The following is a 20,617-nucleotide window of genomic DNA, read 5'->3' as shown; positions in this document are numbered from 1 at the left end:
ATTGCCGGCACCCGGGGGTTTCCCGGCGGCGTGGGGCTGCCCCACAATGGGAAACCCCGTTGACCGGCCGGCAGAACGGAGAATCCCGTTGGCGGTTCCAGGTAGAAATGTGGCGGGGCGGAGCGGAGAATCCAGCTCCCTGCATTTCAGTCTAAATCATCGATATAGACCATGAAGGGCAAGGGGCCTGAGCCCTCCTGTACCCCATTGGAACATCCTGCCAGTCATAAAAAATACCCGTGACTGTGACTCCATGCTTCTTGCTCTGAGCAAAGTTTTGATCCAACTTTCTCGGGTGCCATGATGATTAATTTATTGATCAGTCTGCCGTGTGGAACCTTGCCGAAAGCTTTGCTAAAATCTATGCAGGTGGCGTCAAATGTGCCACCTTCATTGACCCGCCTCACTTCTCAAAAATTGCAAAGGGCAAAGGTAGCACAGTAGTTATGTCATGTGAGAGTGCCTTTAAGAAATGGATGTTTAAGCAAAGTACCTTTAAGAAATGCAGTGATGTCAGAGTGTGGGTGGAGCTGGGTTTTAGATCAGCCATTTGGCAGTTCTTTTGGTTTCAGTTTGAAAAAAAGCTTGGGTGAGTGTCTGTGTTTGCAGTGAGCTGGATTTGCTGTGATCTCTGCCGTGAAAGACTAGCTCTGGATCATTTGGGTGATTTAAACTCATAAAAGTAATGCCTTTAACCTGACGTGTTTCTGTTTAAAGGTGTTAAGTCTTCCTTGGATGTTAAAATGAATAACTGAAGGATTATTTAGTGTTGCAATATTTTCGGGGTTATCTTTGAAGTAAGGGGCTGTTGAGAGATCCAATTTAAAAGAGTTAAGTTGAGTTCATGGAATAAACATTGTTTTGTGTTTAAAAACCATTTGTCCATAATTGCTGTATCACACCTAGGGAACAAGCCGTGTGCTAGGAAAAGCAACAAATACATAAAAGGGGGAGGTTGGTTGAACTCCATGATACATTTTGGGGTTCTGAAAAAGCCTCTCCCTTAACAGTTGACACTGTTGCTTCACAGCGGCAGGGTCGCAGGTTCAATTCCCGGTTTGGTCTATGCGGAGTCTGCACGTTCTCCCCGTGTCTGTGTCGGTTTCCTCCGGGCGCTCCGGTTTCCTCCCACAAGTCCCGAAAGACATGTTTTTAGGTGAATTGGACATTCTGAATTCTCCCTCTGTGTACCCGAACAGGCGCCGGAATGTGGCGACGAGGGGCTTTTGTGGGGCGGAGGGAGATAGGGTGGGGGAGGATGGAGGGGTTCCCTCCCCCTCCCCCTGATTTGTGGATGTAAACTCTGACCGGTCAAACGGCCTGTTACTGAGCGGGAACCATCTGGCATCGGACAATGCTGCCTTGGCAAGTGAACACTTAGTTGAGACGACCACTGGATCCACAGTGAGGAAATGCGGCAGCCAATCAGCGCACAGCAAGCTCCAACAATCACGGGCTAAATAAGTGGCTCCTGGTGTTGCTCTAGGTGTTGCTTAAAGGAAAAACCTCAACCTCAACAGAGGGACCAACTCCCCCAGGCAGTACGTTTGCAGCCTGAGTCATGATAAAATTTGGGCAGGAAATTTCCTTTCCAAACTCTGACTGGGGAAGAATCTATTTGTGACTTTGAGCAATTGGGGCTCGGCACTGCCACTGGGTGGCACTGTGGGATTATTTTCACACTGACGGACCGATGATTTGTATTTATATGGAACAGCATCGCCCCTTGCTGGCAGATGTATGTAACTGCATCAACATGGGGAAAAACAAACTTGTCTCCACATCTGTTGTACACATGGAATGAGAAAACTCAACAACTATTATCAGCAACAAAGAAACTCTGTTGATCAGTTTAGAGACACGTTCCCATGATTTGTTGACACTCTGAAAACGCAAGCAGCTGTTCCTTCATCTCATTCCCTGCTTCTAATAAACTCCCCTCATATCCTGAAGGTGCCAACTTAAACTGCCATAGCAACCTTGCTCCTGCAAACCAACGTCTTCGACCAAGATGAAGGCTCTTCTTGGGCTCCACATCCATTTACTGGTTTGAGCTGCGGCCCAACACACAGCATTTTCTCCTCAGGTTTCAAAACCCAACTCTTCAGAAGTGACCATGTAATCTAGACTGGCACGCCAGTGCAGTACTGTCAGAGGGTCAGTACTGAGGGAGTGCTGCACTGTCAGAGGGTCAGTACTGAGGGAGTGCTGCACTGTCAGAGGGTCAGTACTGAGGGAGTGCTGCACTGTTAGCGGGTCAATACTGATGGAGCGCTGCACTGTCAGAGAGTCAGTACTGAGGGAGTGCTGCACTGTCAGCGGGTCAATACTGATGGAGCGCTGCACTGTCAGAGAGTCAGTACTGAGGGAGTGCTGCACTGTCAGCGGGTCAATACTGATGGAGCGCTACACTATCAGAGGGTCAGTACTGAGGGAGTGCCACAATCTTTCAGCTGCAATGTTAAATTGAGCCTCTCTGGTTGATGTAAAAGACCCCCTGGTATTATTTCAAAGATGATCAGGGCGTATTCCCCCTTTTCCTCGCCAATATGTATCCCTCAAACAACATCTCAAACAAATAATTTAAAAAAAAAACATCCTGGAAACACTCAGCATGATCTATGGACAGAGGATCAGAGTTACCATTTCAGACCAACCAATGTCATTTATTTTGTTGCTTCATTGGGATCCTGCTGTGCACAATTTGGTTTCAGGCCTTCCCTACATTACAACAGCGACTGGGTCGTAAAGTACTTCATCGGCTGTGAGGTACGTCCAGGTGGCCTGAAATAGTGGAAGAAAGACCTGCATTTATATAGTGCCTTTCGAAACCTCAGCGCATCCCAACGTGTTTCACAGCCAATTAAATATTTTGGAAGAGTCGAGACTGTCCATGCTGTAAAAAGACAAGTCTTACGGGATTCTTTTTATTGAGCAACAGGGCCTGTGTCATTTTATTATGCGTGCCTTCTGTTTTTCCTGGTGTGATCATTGCGCCCTCTTATGGATCAATTGACTCACTACAGTGACCACCAGCTACATAAACTGCAGCAGTCCCTGAACAAAGGTTCGATACACTAATGACCATCTACCTTTATCCTGTCACGGGCACAGTGCAAGGGCACCCCTCTCCCCACCTAAACCACCCCTCCTCCTCACCCACCCCCACCTGCCCCCGGCCAATCCCTCTCAAATTAGCTGGCTTGTGATTTCCCCGCCAGCAACGGAAGCCGTTGTACGATTCACAGCAGGTACAACAACAATGTACGTTTATGTTGCACCTTCAATGTGTTAAAAGGGACCGCGCGCTACACAGGAGCTTAACAAACCAGAGCAATGCACCGAGCCACCTTAAGGAGTTATTAGGTCAGGGGAAAGGAGGTAGGTTTTAAGGGTCGCCTTAAAGGAGGTAAGAGAGACGGAGAGGGGGAAGGGGGGGGGGGGGGTGGTTCCAAGGTTTAGGGCCTGGGCAACTGAAGGCACGGCTGCCAATAATAATAATCTTTATTAGTGTCACAAGTCGTCCTACATTAACCCTGCAATGAAGTTACTATAAAAAGCCCCTAGTCTCCACACACCGGCACCTGTTCGGGTACACAGAGGGAGAATTCAGAATGTCCAATTCACCCAACAAGCAGGGAGCAAATAAAATCGGGAATGCACAAAAGTGGCCAAAATTGGAGGAGCGAGGGCAGCACGATGGCCTAGTGGTTAGCACTGCTGCCTCTCGGTGCCGAGGTCCCAGGTTCGATCCCGGCTCTGGGTCACTGCCCGTGTGTAGTTTGCACATTCTCCCCGTGTTTGTGTGGGTTTCGCCCCCACAGCCCAAAAATGTACAGAGTAGGTGGATTGGCCACGCTAAATTGCCCCTTAATTGGAAAAAATAATTGGGTACTCTAAATTTTAAAAAATATATAAAATTGGAGGAGTGCAGAGATCATGGAGGCTTGAGGTGTTGGAGGAGATTACATACTCCACCTATATTGGGGCCATCTATTGGTGAAGAAAGAAAAACTTGCATTTATATAGCCCCCTTTCATAGCCTCAGAATACCCCAAAGGTTTTTTTTACAGGCAATGGAGTACTTTTTGAAGTGTGTTCATTGCTGGACTGTGGGAAGCGCAGCACCCAATTTGTGCACAGCAAGATTCCACTAACATCAATAGCCAGAGGATTTGTTTTAATGGTGTTGGTTAAGGAATAGTTATTGGTCTGGACACTGGGGAGCAGTTCCCTGTTCTCCTTTGAAAAAATGCCATGGGATATTTTCTGTCCACCTGGGAAGAGAGATGGGGGCTTTCGTTTAACTTATCCAAAAGATGGCACCTAGCGCAAGTTTTGTGCTCAGATCCCTGACATGGGAATTAAACGCACACCCTCCAAGCTCAGATTTAGACACAATTGTGAAGTTGACCGTGAGGAGTGAGAGCCAGACCAGCATCACTGTGCAACAGATTGGGGGGATGGGACGCTGGTCAAAAACTGTGAAGCAGACCGGGAGGTGTGTGAAATATGTCAGCATCACTATGAAACAGACCGAGAGGAGTGTGAAGCAGGTCAGAATCACTGTGAAGCAGATTTACCAGAATGTTGCCTGGTATGGAGGGCATTAACTATGAGGAGCGGTTGAATAAACTCGGTTTGTTCTCACTGGAATGATGGAGGTTGAGGGCCGACCTGATAGAGGTCTACAAAATTATGAGGGGCATAGAGTGGATAGTCAGAGGCTTTTCCCCAGGGCAGAGGGGTCAATTACAAGGGGGCATAGGTTTAAGATGAGAGGGGCAAGGTTTAGAGTAGATGTACGAGGCAAGTTTTTTACACAGAGGGTAGTGGGTGTCTGGAACTCGGTACCGGAGGAGGTGGTGGAAGCAGGGACGATAGTGACATTTAAGGGGCATCTTGACAAATACATGAATAGGATGGGAATAGAGGGATACGGACCCAGGAAGTGTAGAAGATTGTAGTTTAGTCGGGCAGCATGGTCGACACGGGCTTGGAGGGCTGAAGGGCCTGTTCCTGTGCTGTACATTTCTTTGTTCTTTGTTTTTTGTTCAGACTGGGAGGAGTGAGAAGCAGGTCAGCATCACTGTGAAGAGACCGGGAGGTGTGTGAAGTAGGTCAGCATCACTGTGAAGAAATCAGGAGGAGTGTGAAGCAGGTCAGCATCACTGTGAAGCAGACCGGGAGGTGGGTGAAGCAGGTCAGCATCATTGTGGAGCAGACCGGGAGGTGTGTGAAGCAGGTCAGCATCATTGTGGAGCAGACCGGGAGGTGTGTGAAGCAGGTCAGCATCACTGTATAACAGTACGGGGGTACTTTTTCTGTCTAGCTGCGAAGAGAGATGGGGATCCTTCATTTAACTTATCTAAAAACTGGCACCGAGCATATGGTGTATGCTCCGATCCCTGACATGGGAATTAAACGCACAACCTTCAGACTCAGGCTAAGCCTCAACTTATGCAGGTTGACCTTAACCAACTCTGCTACTCAAACCGTACAATCAGTAGAATTTAAATATTTGACTAGCTGTCTCACTCTAATATGCAGATTTGCCAAAGAGTGATCTCATCCACAATGAGCGGGATTCACATCGCGATGATCGCGTTAGATCTCGCAAGGCGCGGCGAGATGGGTAGATCCTGGAAGAGGGATCATTTGGCATCTACCGCCCACGCTTTCAGGCGCATCGCGGCCGGTCGATTTCGCCCAGATGGGTTGTGGTTGATGGAGATAGTTTCGAAGTTCACAAACACTTATAGACACGTTGGTGGAATGGCTAGGCAAATGGCTGAGGATGTTCAAATCGAGAAAATGTGAAGTGATTCATTTTGGCGGGAAGAACATGGAGAGACAATATAAAATAAAGAGTACAATCCTAACCGGGGCGCAGGAGCGGAGGGATTTTTCCCAGTTATGATGAAAGGTCATCGACCGGGAATGTTGGTCAGGGCTTTTCCAAGGAGGCAGCAGTCCCACTAACTGGGGAGGCGGGTGTGAGGGGCAAACCTGATCTAGTGGGTGGTGGGTTCTGGGGGGGGGCGACATTTAACTGCAGCAAGTACTACTGTCCAATGGTGGCCTGCCCCCAAAAGCTGCTGGCCAATCAGTGGCCCCGCAACCTCAGCAGCGCCACCAGTGGTAGTGGTGGCTACTGCTGGGCTACACCTGGATGAAGACGGTTGGACGTGCGTCCTCACATCCAGGCAAATGATGGGCATGGCCAGCAGCCGTGAGCCCCATTGTAGGCCAAAGAATGCTTAAAAATTAGCTCCCCCCCCCAACACACACACCCGGAGCCGGCCAGGGGGTCACCAGTATTCACTGGACAATCTTCCCCTGTTGTGGAGGGCCCAGTAGAGAGAGGCTGGAAGAGGCCCTTAACAGGCCAATTGGTCAACTGGACTCCACCTTAGCCACTACAGGCAACGCGTCAGTGCAGCAGGAGAATGGCAGGCTTCCGAACATGCCTCCCAGAGGCGCATAAAATTCCGGCTGCCTGGTCCATTTCCACCATTTTCTATTTTCATTAGCACTCCTAATGCCACTAAAACATAGCATAGATAACTCAGAGCAGAATAGGATATCGAGACCTCCTTGATGTCTATTGTAGAAGTGCTGGGCTCCCAAACACTGGAGTACAAGGGCCTGTAACAGACAACACTTTATTCACCTGCGGAATGGCCACTCCAGGCTCGTGGTCTGGCCGCGCTCCGGGGAGCAGCTCCGCCCTCCCGTCACGTGACCTTTTTCGTCGTCGCAACATCGCGTGACCACACGGTCTACATCTGTGACTCAGTGCCCTCAACCAGCTGCACTGTCAGGGAACCAGATCGATCTTATATTTTTTTTGTAATTTAGAGTACCCCATTCATTTTTTTTTCCATTTAAGGGGCAATTCAGCGTGGCCAATCCACCTAGCTTGCACATCTATAGGGTTGTGGGGGCGAAACCCACGCAAACAGGGGGAGAATGTGCAAACTCCACACAGACAGTGACCCAGAGCCGGGATCGAACCTGGGACCTCGGCGCCGTGAGGCCGCAGTGCTCACTCACTGTGCCACCGTACTGCCCTTCGATCTTATTTTTAAGTGAATATTTCTTTACTTAATGAGGATCAAGGCAGATTTATTTTGGATTAGAAACGCTACTGAATTTTACATAAAATTGGCTTTACCTTTTGTGGAGCAGGGTGACGGGGGGGGGGGGGGGGTAGGTGGGGGAGATAAAGTATAAAAGGCTTCAAAGTCTTTCAAAAGCCTGCGAAAATTAGATTGGATAACGGCCAGGAATAATATGGGGTAATGAACCATAAAGTTGGTCATGTCTTTTGGTGAGATCACGCATTTAATCTTGCGGAAAGGTCTGTCTGAATAATGATGACCAACTTTAGCTCCATTTGCAGTCCAGCCCTGGCATTAGTCCATCGTTACAGCCATTACTTCGACCCAAGCGACATTCAGGAGTCCTCTTGTCTTTTCTTTCTCTATGCGGTGTTTGAACAGTCACACAGCAAACACACACAAAGCACACAGTGACACCACAGACATCTGTCAGCGGCATGAAAAGCAAGGTAGCTTGCAAATGGCCCCGTCCCTACCACCAGGCCCACAGGTGCAGTGAACAGTGGGCGATAAAGAGATCAGACATACAGCTAATTTTATAGAATATTTCAGCACGGGACGCCAGCCCCGTGCTCACGTATTGCTCTTGAGGACAATTCGCCCACTTACCCCCAAGTCCCACGGGTCGGTCTCCGGGCTCTCTTAAAATGTGTTGCTTTTTCGGATGCTTTCCCATTTCTCCAGCTTCCAGGGGCTAATTGGGAATTCTGCTTCAGTCTCCGATGGGACGTTCCAGGACCTCGCAGCACTCAAAATCTTGTAAACGCGTCCTTTGTGATTCAAGTAACGGGAAAGCCAATGGAAAGACGATTGGGTGGGTGAACACCAAAATGGACTGGTCGGGGGTGAAATGGCCTCTTTCTGTGTGGTGACTGTCGTGTTATTCACCCTGGGGTAACACGGACTGCAACTGGATGCAGTTGTCCTGGAAAGCAGACACCAAACTTAGACGTTGGTTCAATACGATTTATTGAACTTCTGTAACAGCACACACAGCTTGCTGTAGGTTGACACTCTACTAATCTAAGTGTACTAACTCTAACTAACTAGACCAGACTAGCTCTGAGCCACATGTAGAAGGTGCTAACTGATATATACACCCTGACTGTCACTGCAGTTGTCACCAGTGGAAAGAGGCGGAGTGCTGATGCCTCTTGTGTTTTATAGTAGGAAACCTCCTTCTGGTGTTCTGCCTGGTGATTGGTTGTGTTCTGTCCTGTGTGTTGATTGGCTGTGCTGGGTGTCTGTCACTGCCTGTCTGTATCTCATTATGTGCATGAGTGCATATCATGACAGTGACTTCTACCTAATTCCTTGCTGTGACTTTTGCACCTCCCCAGGAACAGCAACTGCTGCAGGCTAGTCTCCGTCTTCTTTGCTTTTTTCCTGGAAGGAGCTGCGAATCATTTTGTCCTTCATTTCAGGAAACCAGTCTCGGATGCTCACAAGTAGAGTTGTCCACCAGGGGTAATGGATTTCTTGTGCCCTGACAGCCCCACCTTTAATGATGGGCAGGGCAGACTCAGGCGCAGGGTAAGCAGTCACTAGTCCCATATCCAAGTTTCTAAATGCACACATAGAAGCAAATAAGGTGAATAACGTTAACATTTTTAGATAAGCTACTATTCAGTAACATTAAGGCAACCAATACCAGCTTCACATGCTGCATTGTTTTAAAAAATAAATTTAGAGAACCCAATTTTTTCCAATTAAGGGGCAATTTAGCGCGGCCAATCCACCTACCCTGCACATCTTTGGGTTGTGGGGTTGAAACCCACGCAGACACGGGGCGAATGTGCAAACTCCAGGGCAGCATGGTAGCACAGTGGTTAGCACAGTTGCTTCACAGCTCCAGGGTGCCAGGTTCGATTCCCGGCTTGGGTTACTGTCTGTGCGGAGTCTGCGCGTTCTCTCCGTGTCTGCGTGGGTTTCCTCCGGGTGCTCCGGTTTCCTCCCACAGTCCAAAGGTGTGCGGGTTAGGTGGATTGGCCGTGCTAAATTGCCCTTAGTGACCAAAAAGGTTAAGTCGGGTTACTGGGAAAGGGTGGAGGTGTGGGCTTGGGTAGGGTGCTCTTTCTAAGGGCCAGTGCAGACTCGATGGGCCAAATAGCCTCCTTGAGCACTGTAACTTCTATGATTCCGTGATTCTCCACACGGACAGTGACCCAGAGCTGGGATTGAACCTGGCACCTCGGTCGGCCCCGTGAGGCAGCAGTGCTAGCCACTGCACCACCGTGCTGCCCATCTCATGCTTTGCATTGTTAACCAATGCAAAATCGCCATTTACAAAAGGAAGGGGCGAGATTGTTTTCCATTCGATAAATTATTTCAGTTTGATAGGTCCAAGGTCATGTTTCTGAGTTATGTGAAGGGTTGAGGGAAATGCTGGACACACTCAACAAGTTAGGCAGCATCGGTGGGGCCAGAAGAGGTAAAACTGGTTTTAAAGAATGTATTAATTCATGGGGTGTGGGCTTCGCTGGTTAGGCCAGCATTTATTGCCCATCCCTAATTGCCCTCGAGAAGGTGGTGGTGAGCCGCCTTCTTGAGCCGCTGAAATCCGTGTGGTGTAGGTACACCCACTGTGCTGCAAGGGTGCGGGTTCCGGGATCCCGCCAAAAGGAAGTATAGACAGGGGAAAAGCTGGATTCTCCGCTGTCGGAATTCTCTGTTTCGCCGGCAGCCCCGGGGGCTTCCCGACGGCATGGGGCTGCCCACAATGGGAAACCCCGGGCGGGATTCTCTCAGCCCACGCCGGGTCGGGGAATCGCCGGGCCGGGCGCGATCCGCGCGACGCTGCCCCAACACCGGACCGCCGATTCTCCGGTCACCGGTTGGCGCCATTGGTGCCGGCGCAGCCGGCGCGGCGCCGGTCGAGCACCGCTCTACGTGCCCCCCCCTCCCCCCCCAGCGATTCTCCGCCTGGGATGGGCCGAGCGGCGGCCCAAAAAAGCCCGAGTCCCGCCGGCGGCGTTCACGTCTGGTCTTACCCGGCGGGACCTCGCCGTCCATCCTGTCGGGGGCGTCCTGGTGGGGGGGGGGGGAAGGGAAGTCCGACCCTGGGTGGGGGGCCTCCACCGTGGCCTGGCCCGCAATCGGGGCCTACCGATTGGCGGGCCGACCTCTCGTGATGGGGGCCTCTTTTGCTCCGCGCCGGCCCCTGTAGCCCTACGCCATGTTGCGCACATTCGCGCCGGTCGCAACGCGCATGCGAGACCCCCGGCGCCCATTTGACGCCGGGATTGGCAGCTGGAGCGGGGTGGGTCACTCCAGTGCCGTGCTGGCCTCCTGTAGGGCAGAACATCTCTTCAGGTTTTACGACGGCGTCAACACTCTGCCTTCAGATGGTAGAATCTCGCCCCCCATTGGCCGGCTGACGAGACGGAGAATCCCAGGGGCGCATCGCAGGGACGGAGAACCCCGCCCAGGATTAGGGTGGGCTGGAAGAACAAAAGGAAAAGTCTGTAACAGACTGGGAGACAGACGAAAACAAAAGACAAATGGGATGATGAAGCAAGACAAGAGGAGACGGTAATGGGATCAATGTTTGCAGTTTTCCAAGCTTGTGTGGTATTTTGCTTTTCTGACTGGTGTCAACCTTCTCCCTGGGATGAGTAATTCTATGGAAGAATGCCGAATAATACAGCGAGTGATGATTCGTTGAAGAGCTGCAAAATATAGCAGGCATTGTCAAACTCGGGGGTGCGACCCGCGGGTGAGAGCGGGCGGGTGTCGGGAAGGTCACGGAGCCGTCCGTCGCGGCGCTCCCGATCGCGAAAGAGATCAAAGGATTGGGGGGGGGGGGGGGGGAAAGGCACGACAAGTCTATTGAGTTGGATGATCAACCATGATCATAATAAATGGCGGCTAGGCTCGAAGGGCCGAATGGCCTCCTCCAGCTCCTATTTTCTATGTCTCTTTGTTAAGTCATAAAGTCAATGCCGAAGAACCTCGAATGAAGGAAAAACCTGTGGCTGTTGGATTCACAGGATTGAATAGCAATTAAATCTGACAGGAAAGGAATGTGGGATAAGATTACCAAAAATGAGGAATTACTTTCATGCTTTTAACTCAGTGACAGAGGAACTCTTTATACAAGATTCCCTATTTAAAGGGCTCCTTAAACAGCTCGCTAACTGAGTTATTAATAAGAGGTGCTGGTTTCTTATTAGTTACCTCTCACACACAGTCGCTTGTAACTTACTGGGACAATGTCATGTGGAGTCAGGCTATTGGGTTAAATTATGAGGACAGTTTATTGTATTCACTGGAGCATAGATGATTGAGGACTTTAAGATGCTTGGGTCACTGTCTGTGCGGAGTCTGCACGTTCTCCCCGTGTCTGCGTGGGTTTCCTCCGGGTGCTCCGGTTTCCTCCCACAGTCCAAAGATGTGCAGGTTAGGTGGATTGGCCATGATAAATTGCCCCTTAGTGTCCAAAGGTTAGGTGGGGGGTTGCTGGGTTACGGGGATAGGGTGGAAATGTGGGTTTAGGTAGGGTGCTCTTTCAGGGGCCGATGTAGACTCGATGGGCTGAATGGCTTCCTTCTGCACTGTAAATTCTATGATTTATGATCTCTATTTATACTTTGATAGAGTAGATGGAGAGGAAATATTTCCTCTGGTGGGGGTGGGGAGGGGGTAGGGGGAGTTTAGGAAGAGGGTCGTTCAGGCAAATGTGAGGAAGCATTTCTTCAATTGAAAGTATAGCAGAAACCTGGAAATATCCCCCTCAAAATGTTATTGTTATTGAGGCTGGGGATCAATTTCAAAACTGAGTTTGTTAAGTTTTGTTAGGCAAGAACATTAAGGGTTGTAGGATTAAGATGGGAAAATGGGAGTTAAGTCCTTGGGTAGAATTGAGGAATTAAGAGATCTTGGTGTACAAGTCCATGGATCCCTGAAGGTGGCAGCACATTTAAATAGGGTGTATGGTGATATGCATCACTGTATATACACAAGGAGTTAATGTAAATACACTACAACTAAGTAACTACTAGAGGGAGCACCAGAGATGTAATGACACACAAACAGACAGCCAATGGGTAATCAGGACACCCAGAGGTGGCATTACCACAAGGGGGCACTTCACAACCCATATAAAAGGAAAGGGCACACATGCACTGCCTTTTTCCACAGACAGACATCTAGAGAGTACATCAGGATTGATCAACAGCATCACACCCAGCACGTGGCTTAGAGCAGGCTGGTAAAGATAGACTGAGTTACTGCAGTTAGATTAGCAGAGAGTCAAACTCATTTAAGAACTGTGTCATTTCATAATCTGGAGTTTCCTTTGTCGAAGCATACATCAAGGAAGCAGCTTATGCTACACAAAGCAGCACAACAGTGGGCAGCATGGTAGCATAGTGGTTAGCACAATTGCTACACAGCTCCAGGGTCCCAAGTTCGATTCCCGGCTGGGTCACTGTCTGTGCGGAGTCTGCACGTTGTCCCCTTAGGAGAATTCAGAATGTCCAATTCACCTAACGGCACGTCTTTCGGGACTTGTGGGAGGAAACCGGAGGGAAACCCACGCAGCCACGGGGAGAACATGCAGACTCCGCACAGACAGTGACCCAATCCGGGAATCGAACCCGGGTCCCTGGTGCTGTGAAGCAACAGTGCTAACCACTGTGTTGCCCATAGAATAGTGGGAATAGACATGGTGGGCTGAAGGGCCTGGTTCTGTGCTATATGACTCCGTGACTCTTTTGTGTTCACTTAAATAAGCAGATGGAGGGTGCGCAATTCGTCGACACCACCAGGACAAAACAGGCTGGTAGTGAGTTGGCACATGATTGTTCATCACGGCTGACCGTCCTCTCACAGAAATCCACAGAACAATAGTTTGAACTCTCTTTCTTTGGAGGCTAGTTTCTTACTGTCACGCTGGCTGGGTTTGAAACTCAAATTCTAAGCAGTATATTCCAAGACAATGGACAGAAAAACATGAGGATGGTGGCCAATTCACCACCATTCCATCTTGCGTTACTGGAATAGATCAGTTTCATCCTCCCAGAGTTTAACATCTCATCCAAAAAGACACAAGAGTGGTAACAAACTTCATAAAATGTATCAATCTTTTATGTATGTCAATCTATAAGTATGAAAGTTTCAAATAAAGCAAATGTACATGTCGTGTTAATCACCCTGGGGTAACACGGACTGCAACTGGATGCAGTTGTACTTGAAAGTAGACTCCAAACTGTGATGTTAGTTCGATACGCTTTATTGAACTTGTTAAGCAGTGCACACAGTTCGCTGTGGGTTTGACACTCTACTAATCTAAGCGTGCTTGCTATAACTAACTAGACCAGACTAGCTCTGAGCCACGTGTAGAAGGTGCTAACTGATATATACACCCTGACTGTCACTACAGTTGTCACCAGTGGAAAGAGGCAGAATGTTGATGCCTCGTGTGTTTTATAGTGCCAGACCACCTTCTAGTGTTCTGCCTGGTGATTGGTTGTGTTCTGTCCTGTGTGTTTTTTGGTTGTACTGGGTGTCTGTCACTGCCTGTCTGTATCTCATTATGTGCATGAGTGCATATCATGACAGTACATTTTTGGAAACCCAATTAAAAGTTGAATTTATTAGGTCCTACCAACGTAGCCAGTTGACACTCGGGCCTACCACATCCAGAAAGATTTAGAAAAGCAATAACAATCTATGCTGCATATTTAACGTAAATAAAACCTTCCAAGGTGCTTCATGGGAGTAATATAAAACTACATTTTACAAAGAGTCGGGCGAGGAGTTGGACGGAATTTCCTGGACATTCCTGCCGGTGGAATCTTCCAGTCCCACCAATAGTGAACCTCCTCTGCCGGCAGCGGGGGTGGGACGGTGGTGGGGGTGTGGTGGTGTTTACAATGGGAAGCCCCATTGGGAGAGGTGGGACTAGAAGATACCAGAGCTGCCCAATGGCTGGCCTCCTCCATCGCTGCCAAACACGCCACGGGGACGTGGAAAACCACGCCGAATTTAGGTCAGCTAATCAAAAGAGGCAGGTTTTATATGTTATCTTAAAGTAGAAAAGCAAGGTAGAGATCGGGCGGAGAGGTATAGCGCGGGAATTCCAGAGTTTCGGTCCTTGGCAGCTGGAGCTGCGATGTCTGATTCCTGGGATGGCGGGACTGACCCTTGAGGAGAGATTGAGTCGGTTACGATTATATTTGTTGGAGCTCAGAAAAATGAGGTGGGGGGGGGGCGGATCTCATAGAGAGGCTGAATGGCCTAGTCCTGCTCCTATTTTCCATGTTTCCATATTGGAGCAATTGAAATCGGGAAAGCTCAAAACCAGCTCCTGGAGGTAAATCTCATTGCTCACTCACTTCAATCAACTTTCCTCAACCGAACTCCTCGTTGTAGAATAAGTTGCATGAAGAATCTTAAAAGCCCTTACCAGAATCAAAAGTATCTCTCCAGAATATTGCCAAAAATCCCGCAGAAACTGTTGAAATAAGAAAAGAAAATCTTTTTAAACCCTGCCATTTCTTACTCTCCAAATTCTACCGAAAATATCTGACAAACAAGAGGCTTTTATTTCATATATCGTTCATGGGATTTGGGCATTGTTAGCAAATCCAGCCTTTATTGGCCATCCCTAATTGTGCCTGAGAAGGCTGTAAAACATTCACTGTCTATTCTGATATGGGATTTGGAGCAGTCCAAGATTAAAGATAGATATGTCTGTAAGAATAGGAGGTCTAAATGTCAATGAAGGGTCTTTGGGGCAGGGCTTCCGTAGCCACCGCTCTCTTCTGCAGTCCCTTTAATTTCACTCACCGCCCCAAACCTGCACCAGTCAAGTAAAAGCTTTTGATATGGAGGCTGAAGCATTTAGACGCCCCTTTGGCTCCTCAGCCACTTGTTATCGCGGAACGCTTGTTTTTAAGGGCCTCACGGTGGCCCAGTGGTTAGTACTCCTGCCTCGCAGCTACAGGGATCTGGGTTCAATTCCAGGTTTGGGTGACTGTCTGTGCGGAGTTTGCACGTTCTCCCCGTGTCTGCGTGGGTTTCCTGTGAGGAATTACCCCAGGGGATGGTGCCCTCTTCGCCAAAGAGATATGTTGGGAGCCAGCGACAGCCGTGCGGCTGCTGAACAATTAGGGTCATCAAGATCCACAGCACAGAAAATGCCCTTCAGCCCATCGCATCTGGTACCAGTCAAAAACAACCACCTAAGTATTCTAATCCCATTTTTCACCATTTAACCCGTAGTCTTGAATGCCTTGGCATCGCAAGTGCACACTGATGCACTATCAATTACGACGAGATGAGAGTAGAGAGTAATCGAGGCTTATTACGCAGAGATGTGTGGCCTCCTACAGCTGCTGCCGAAATGGCTGCAGCTCGGTGAGCACACACATTTATACTCCGCCTACTGGGTGGAGCCAGCAGGCAGGGCTCTACCCCCATACCTGTTGTACAGGAGCCTTACCGTATTACATCTCATACGTGCACTATATACAACAGTGGTGACTACATTCACCCCCTGTTAAAAAAGAGTCCGGCAGGGGTGGTGGAAAATTATTTACATGTAATTCAGCATGTACAGTTCTGGAAAAGTTCACAAATTCAGCCAGTCGGGTGCCTTGATTATCCGTTGCGAGCGCCGCAGTCCCGGTGGTGATGCAGGCGCCGGCATGGTCGCCGGTGACTCCGGGAGCGTGTAGTCCTCATCTTCATACCCGGGTGGAACCAATGGGAGGACGGACCGTCCTGGAGCGAGGGCTGTGGTGAGGTGCGCGGGGGGGAGGATGGGTGGCGCCGGGGCAGTTTGGGGAGGGGGCGGGGGACCCAGCTGGTGCCAGGTCCCTGAGGGAGACTGTGTCTTGGCGGCCGTCGGGGAACGCCACGTAGGTGACTGCGGGTTTGCATGGAGTAGCTGTACCCTCTCGACCAACTGGTCCACCTTGTGGAGACGCACGTGCTTGTGGAGGAGGATGGGTCCTGAAGCTGCCAGCCACGTTGGGAGCGAAACCCCGAGGTGGACTTCCTGGAGAAGGCACGGAGACGTTCATGGGGGGTTGCATTAGTCGCAGTGCAAAGTAGCGATCGGATGGAGTGGAGGGCTTCGGGGAGCACCGCCTGCCAGCGGGAGTCCAGGAGATCTTTAGACCGCAGGGCCAGCAAGACGGCCTTCCAGACCGTCCCGTTCTCCCTCTCCACCTGCCCGTTTCCCCGGGGGTTGTAGCTGGTCGTCCTGCTCGATGCAATGCCCTTGCTGAGCAGGAATTGACGCAGCTCATCACTCATAAAGGAGGCTCCCCGGTCGCGGTGGACATGAGCGGGGAAGCCGAACAGAGTGAAGATGGTGCTGAGGGCTTTGATGACTGTGGCAGACGTCATATCGGGGCATGGAATGGTGAAGGGGAATCTGGAGTATTCGTTGACCACGTTAAGGAAGTACGTGTTTCGGTCGGAGGAGGGGAGGGGCCCTTTGAAGTCCATGCTGAGGCGTTCAAAGGGACGGGAGGCCTTCACCAGGTGCACTCGATCTGGCCGGTAGAAGTGCAGTTTGCACTCCGCGCAGACCTGGCAGTCTTTGGTGACCGTCCTGACTTCCGCAATGGAGTAGGGCAGGTTGCGGACCTTAATGAAGTGAAAGAACCGGGTGACCCCTGGGTGACAGAGACCATCGTGTAGGGCCCGGAGTCGGTCCACTTGTGCGCTGGCACATGTACCTCGGGATAGGGCATCGTGGGGCTCGTTGAGCTGACCCGATACAAAATCGGGGCGATACAAAATCTCGTAATTGTAGATGGAGAGCTCGATCCTCCACCTCAAGATTTTATCATTTTTGATCTTGCCCCGCTGTGTGTTATTGAACATGAAGGCAACCGACCGTTGGTCAGTGAGGAGAGTGAATCTCCTGCCGGCCTGGTAATGCCTCCAATGCCGCACAGCTTCCACGATGGCTTATGCCTCCTTTTCGACAGAGGAGTGCTGAATTTCAGAGGCATGGAGGGTGTGGGAAAAGAATGCCACAGGTCTGCCTGCCTGATTGAGGGTGGCGGCCAGAGCGACGTCTGATGCATCGCTCTCAACTTGAAAGGGGAGTGACTCGTCGACCGCGTGCATCGCGGCCTTTACGATGTCGGCCTTGATACGGTTGAAGGACTGGTGATTCTCGGCCATCAGGGGGAAAACTGTGGGGTGAATGAGTGGGCGGGCCTTGTCCCCATAGTTAGGGACCCACTGGACATAGTATCAGAAGAACCCCAGGCATCGTTTGAGGGCCTTGGGGCAATGGGGGAGGGGGAGTTCCATGAGGGGGCGCATGCGATTGGGGTCGGGCCCTAGGACTCCATTTTGCACCACATAGCCAAGGATGGCTAAGCGGTTGGTGCTGAACACGCACTTCTCCTTATTATACATTAGATTCAGGAGTTTGACAGTGTGGAGAAATTTGAAAAGGTTAGCGTCATGGTCCTGTTGGTCGTGGCCGCAGATTGTGGCGTTATCCAGGTACGGGAAGGTGGCCGCAGTCCGTACCGGTCAACCATTCGGTCCATCTCCTGTTGGTAGACAGAGACCCCCATTAGTGACGCCGAAGAGAACCCTAAGGAAGCGGTAAAGACGGCCATCAGCTTCGAACGCCGTATATTGGTGGTCCGCCTTGCGGATGGGGAGCTGGTGGTAGGCAGATTTTAGGTCCACTGTAGAGAAGACCCGGTACTGTGCAATTTGACTGACCATATCAGGTATGCATGGGAGGGGGTACGTGTCGAGCTGCGTGTACCGATTGATGGTCTGACTGTAGTCAATGACCATCCTGTGTTTCTCCCCAGTCTTTACAACTACCACTTGGGCTCTCCAGGGGCTGTTACTGGCCTCGATAATGCCTTCCCGCAGTAGCCGCTGGACCTCTGACCTGATGAAGGTCCTGTCCTGGGCACTGTACCATCTGCTCCTGATGGCGACGGGTTTGCAATCTGGGGTGAGGTTCGCAAACAGGGAAGGTGGGTCGACCTTAAGGATCGTGAGGCCGCACACAGTGAGGGGTGGTTGGGGCACGCCGAATTTCAGGGTCAGACTTTGGAGGTTGCACTGGAAGTCCAGGCCGAGTAGCAAGGCAGCGCAGAGGTTGGGGAGGACGTAGAGCCGGAAGTTGCTGAACTCTACGCCCTGGATGGTGAGGGTGGTGATGCAGTACCCCCGGATCTCCACGGAGTGGGATCCCGAGGCCAGGGAGATGCATTGGGTAATGGGGTGTACCACGAGGGAGCAGCGCCTTACCGTATCGGGCTGGATGAAGCTCTCCGTGCTCCCAGAGTCGAGAAGGCAAGGTGTCTTGTGGCCATCGACTTTCACCGTCGTTGTCGCGGTTTCGAGGTTGTGTGGCCGGGACTGGTCGAGCGTGATGGAGGCGAGCTGTGGCTGGTGTTGGTGGCCCCCGGGCTGGTCGGCGGCGGTTGCGGGCGATGAGTGGCCCGATGAGGTGCCCGACGAGCAGGGGTCCTGAGGCGCCGTCCAAAATGGCGCCGAAGATGGTGGCATTAAAGATGGCGGCGCCCACGGGCTGCACGAGGTCTGATGGGGGGATGATGGCGGCGCCCACGGGCCACACGAGGTCTGATTAGGGGAAGATGGCGGCGCCTACAGGCCGCACGTGGGTTGCCGGGGCGAAAATGGCGGCGCCCACGGGTCGCACGTGGGTTGCAGGGGCAAAAATGGCGGCGCCCACAGGCCGCACGTGGGTTGCGGGGGCGAAAATGGCGGCGCCCACAGGCCGCACGTGGGTTGCGGGGGCGAAAATGGCGGCGCCCACGGGTCGCACGTGGGGTGTGCAGGAACAATGGGGCTGGTTACAGCGGCGATCCACCGGGCCTGGCACACCGCAGCGAAATGTCCTTTCTTCCCGCAGGCCTTGCAGAGTGCACTCCGCGCCGGGCAGTGCTGGTGGGGGTGTTTTGTCTGCCCACAGAAGTAGCACTTGGGCCCCCCGGGGTTGGCTGGGTGCCGCGCGGCGTAGGCTTGGGGTTGGCTGGGGGCGGTCTCTGGGGGGGTCCACGATGTCCAGGAGGGGGTCGTCGTGCGGTCGGGGGCGTACGCTTGCACATTACGGGAGGCGACCGTTAGCGAGGTCGCGAGTTTCTTGATCGCCACGAGGTCGAGCGTACCCCCTTCTAAGAGGCGCTGGCAGATGTACACCGACCCTATGCCCGTAACGAAAGCATCCCTGATTAAGAGTTTGGAATGCTGAATGGCCGAAACTGCCTGGCAATCGCAGTTCTTCGCCAGGGCATGCAGGGCACGCCAGAAATCATCCAATTACTCACTGGGGAGTTGGTGCTGCGTGGACAGGAGGTGCCTGGCATAGAGTGTGTTGATCGGCCGTGTGTACAGTGTACTTCTCTTTGAGAAGCGCCACGGCCTCAATGTAGTTGCGCGCGTCCCGGATAAGAGGGAAAATATCGGAGCTCAACCATGTGTACAGGATCTGTAGTTTCTGTGCCTCTTAGGGTGGTTCTGTCGCTGATCCAATGTAGGCTTCAAAGCAAGCTAGCCAGTGGTCGAAGGCCGACGTGGCATTGTCTCCTTGAGGGTGCAGCAGTAGGCGATCTGGCTTGATGCGAAGGTCCATTGCTGTAAAATCTCTGCGTAATAAATTGATGCACTATCAATTACGACGCGATGAGAGTAGAGAGTAATCGAGGCTTATTACGCAGAGATGTGTGGCCTCCCACAGCTGCTGCCGAAATGGCCGCAGCTTGGTGAGCACACACATTTATACTCCACTTACTGGGCGGAGCCAGCAGGCAGGGATCTACCCCCGTACCTGTAGTACAGGAGCCTTACCGTATTACATCACATACGTGCACTATATACAACAGTGGTGACTACCATACACATCTTTTTTAAAAATAAATTTAGAGTACCCAATTCATTTTTTCCAATTAAGGGGCAATTTAAAGTGGCCAATTCATCTATCCTGCACATTTTTTGGGTTGTGGGAGCGAAACCCACGCAGACACAGGGAGAATGTGCAAACTCCACATGGACAGTGACCCAGGGCCGGAGTCGAACATGGGACCTCAGCGGCATGAGCAGCAGTGCTAACCACTGCGCCATCGTGCTGCCCCGGCAAGTGCACATCTAAATACTTCTTAAATGTTTTAAGGGCCTCTGCCTCCACCACCCTTTCAGGCAGTGAGCTCCAGGCTCCCTGTTAGTGAAAAGGTTTTCCTCACGTCCCCCCTGAACCTCCTGCTCCTTACCTTAAAACTATGCCCCTTGGTCCTTCCACTAAGGTGAAATATTTCTTCTTGTCTACTCTATCTATGCCCCTCATAATTCAATACATCTCAATCATGTCCCCACTCTGCTCTAGGGAAAACAACCCCAGTCTATCCAATCTCTCTTCATAGCTAAAACTCTCCAATCCAGGCAACACCCTGGTAAATCTCCTCTGCACCCTTTCCAGTGCTATAACGCCCCCCCCCCCCCCCCCCCCCTTTAATGTGAATTCCAGAATGGCACAC

At 51.1% G+C, this 20,617-nt stretch overlaps 1 long non-coding RNA gene across 1 annotated transcript in view; it reads right to left on the bottom strand.

Moving 5' to 3' along the window:
• Window positions 1-8,158: 8,158 nt before the first annotated feature.
• LOC140394954 (uncharacterized) overlaps window positions 8,159-20,617 on the bottom strand; it is a 23,783-nt gene continuing 11,324 nt past the window's right edge. The window contains exons 2-3 of the long non-coding RNA XR_011936077.1: window positions 14,533-14,580; window positions 8,159-8,688 (exon numbers count right to left, since the gene is read on the bottom strand). This is a non-coding gene — a long non-coding RNA (uncharacterized lncRNA). The remainder of the gene's footprint in view (window positions 8,689-14,532; window positions 14,581-20,617) is intronic.

The sequence above is a fragment of the Scyliorhinus torazame genome, chromosome 18, assembly GCF_047496885.1.
Source record: "Scyliorhinus torazame isolate Kashiwa2021f chromosome 18, sScyTor2.1, whole genome shotgun sequence".
Lineage (NCBI taxonomy): Eukaryota > Metazoa > Chordata > Chondrichthyes > Carcharhiniformes > Scyliorhinidae > Scyliorhinus > Scyliorhinus torazame.
Note: the sequence above shows the minus strand (reverse complement) of the source record. Positions and strands in the feature narration are given on the sequence as shown.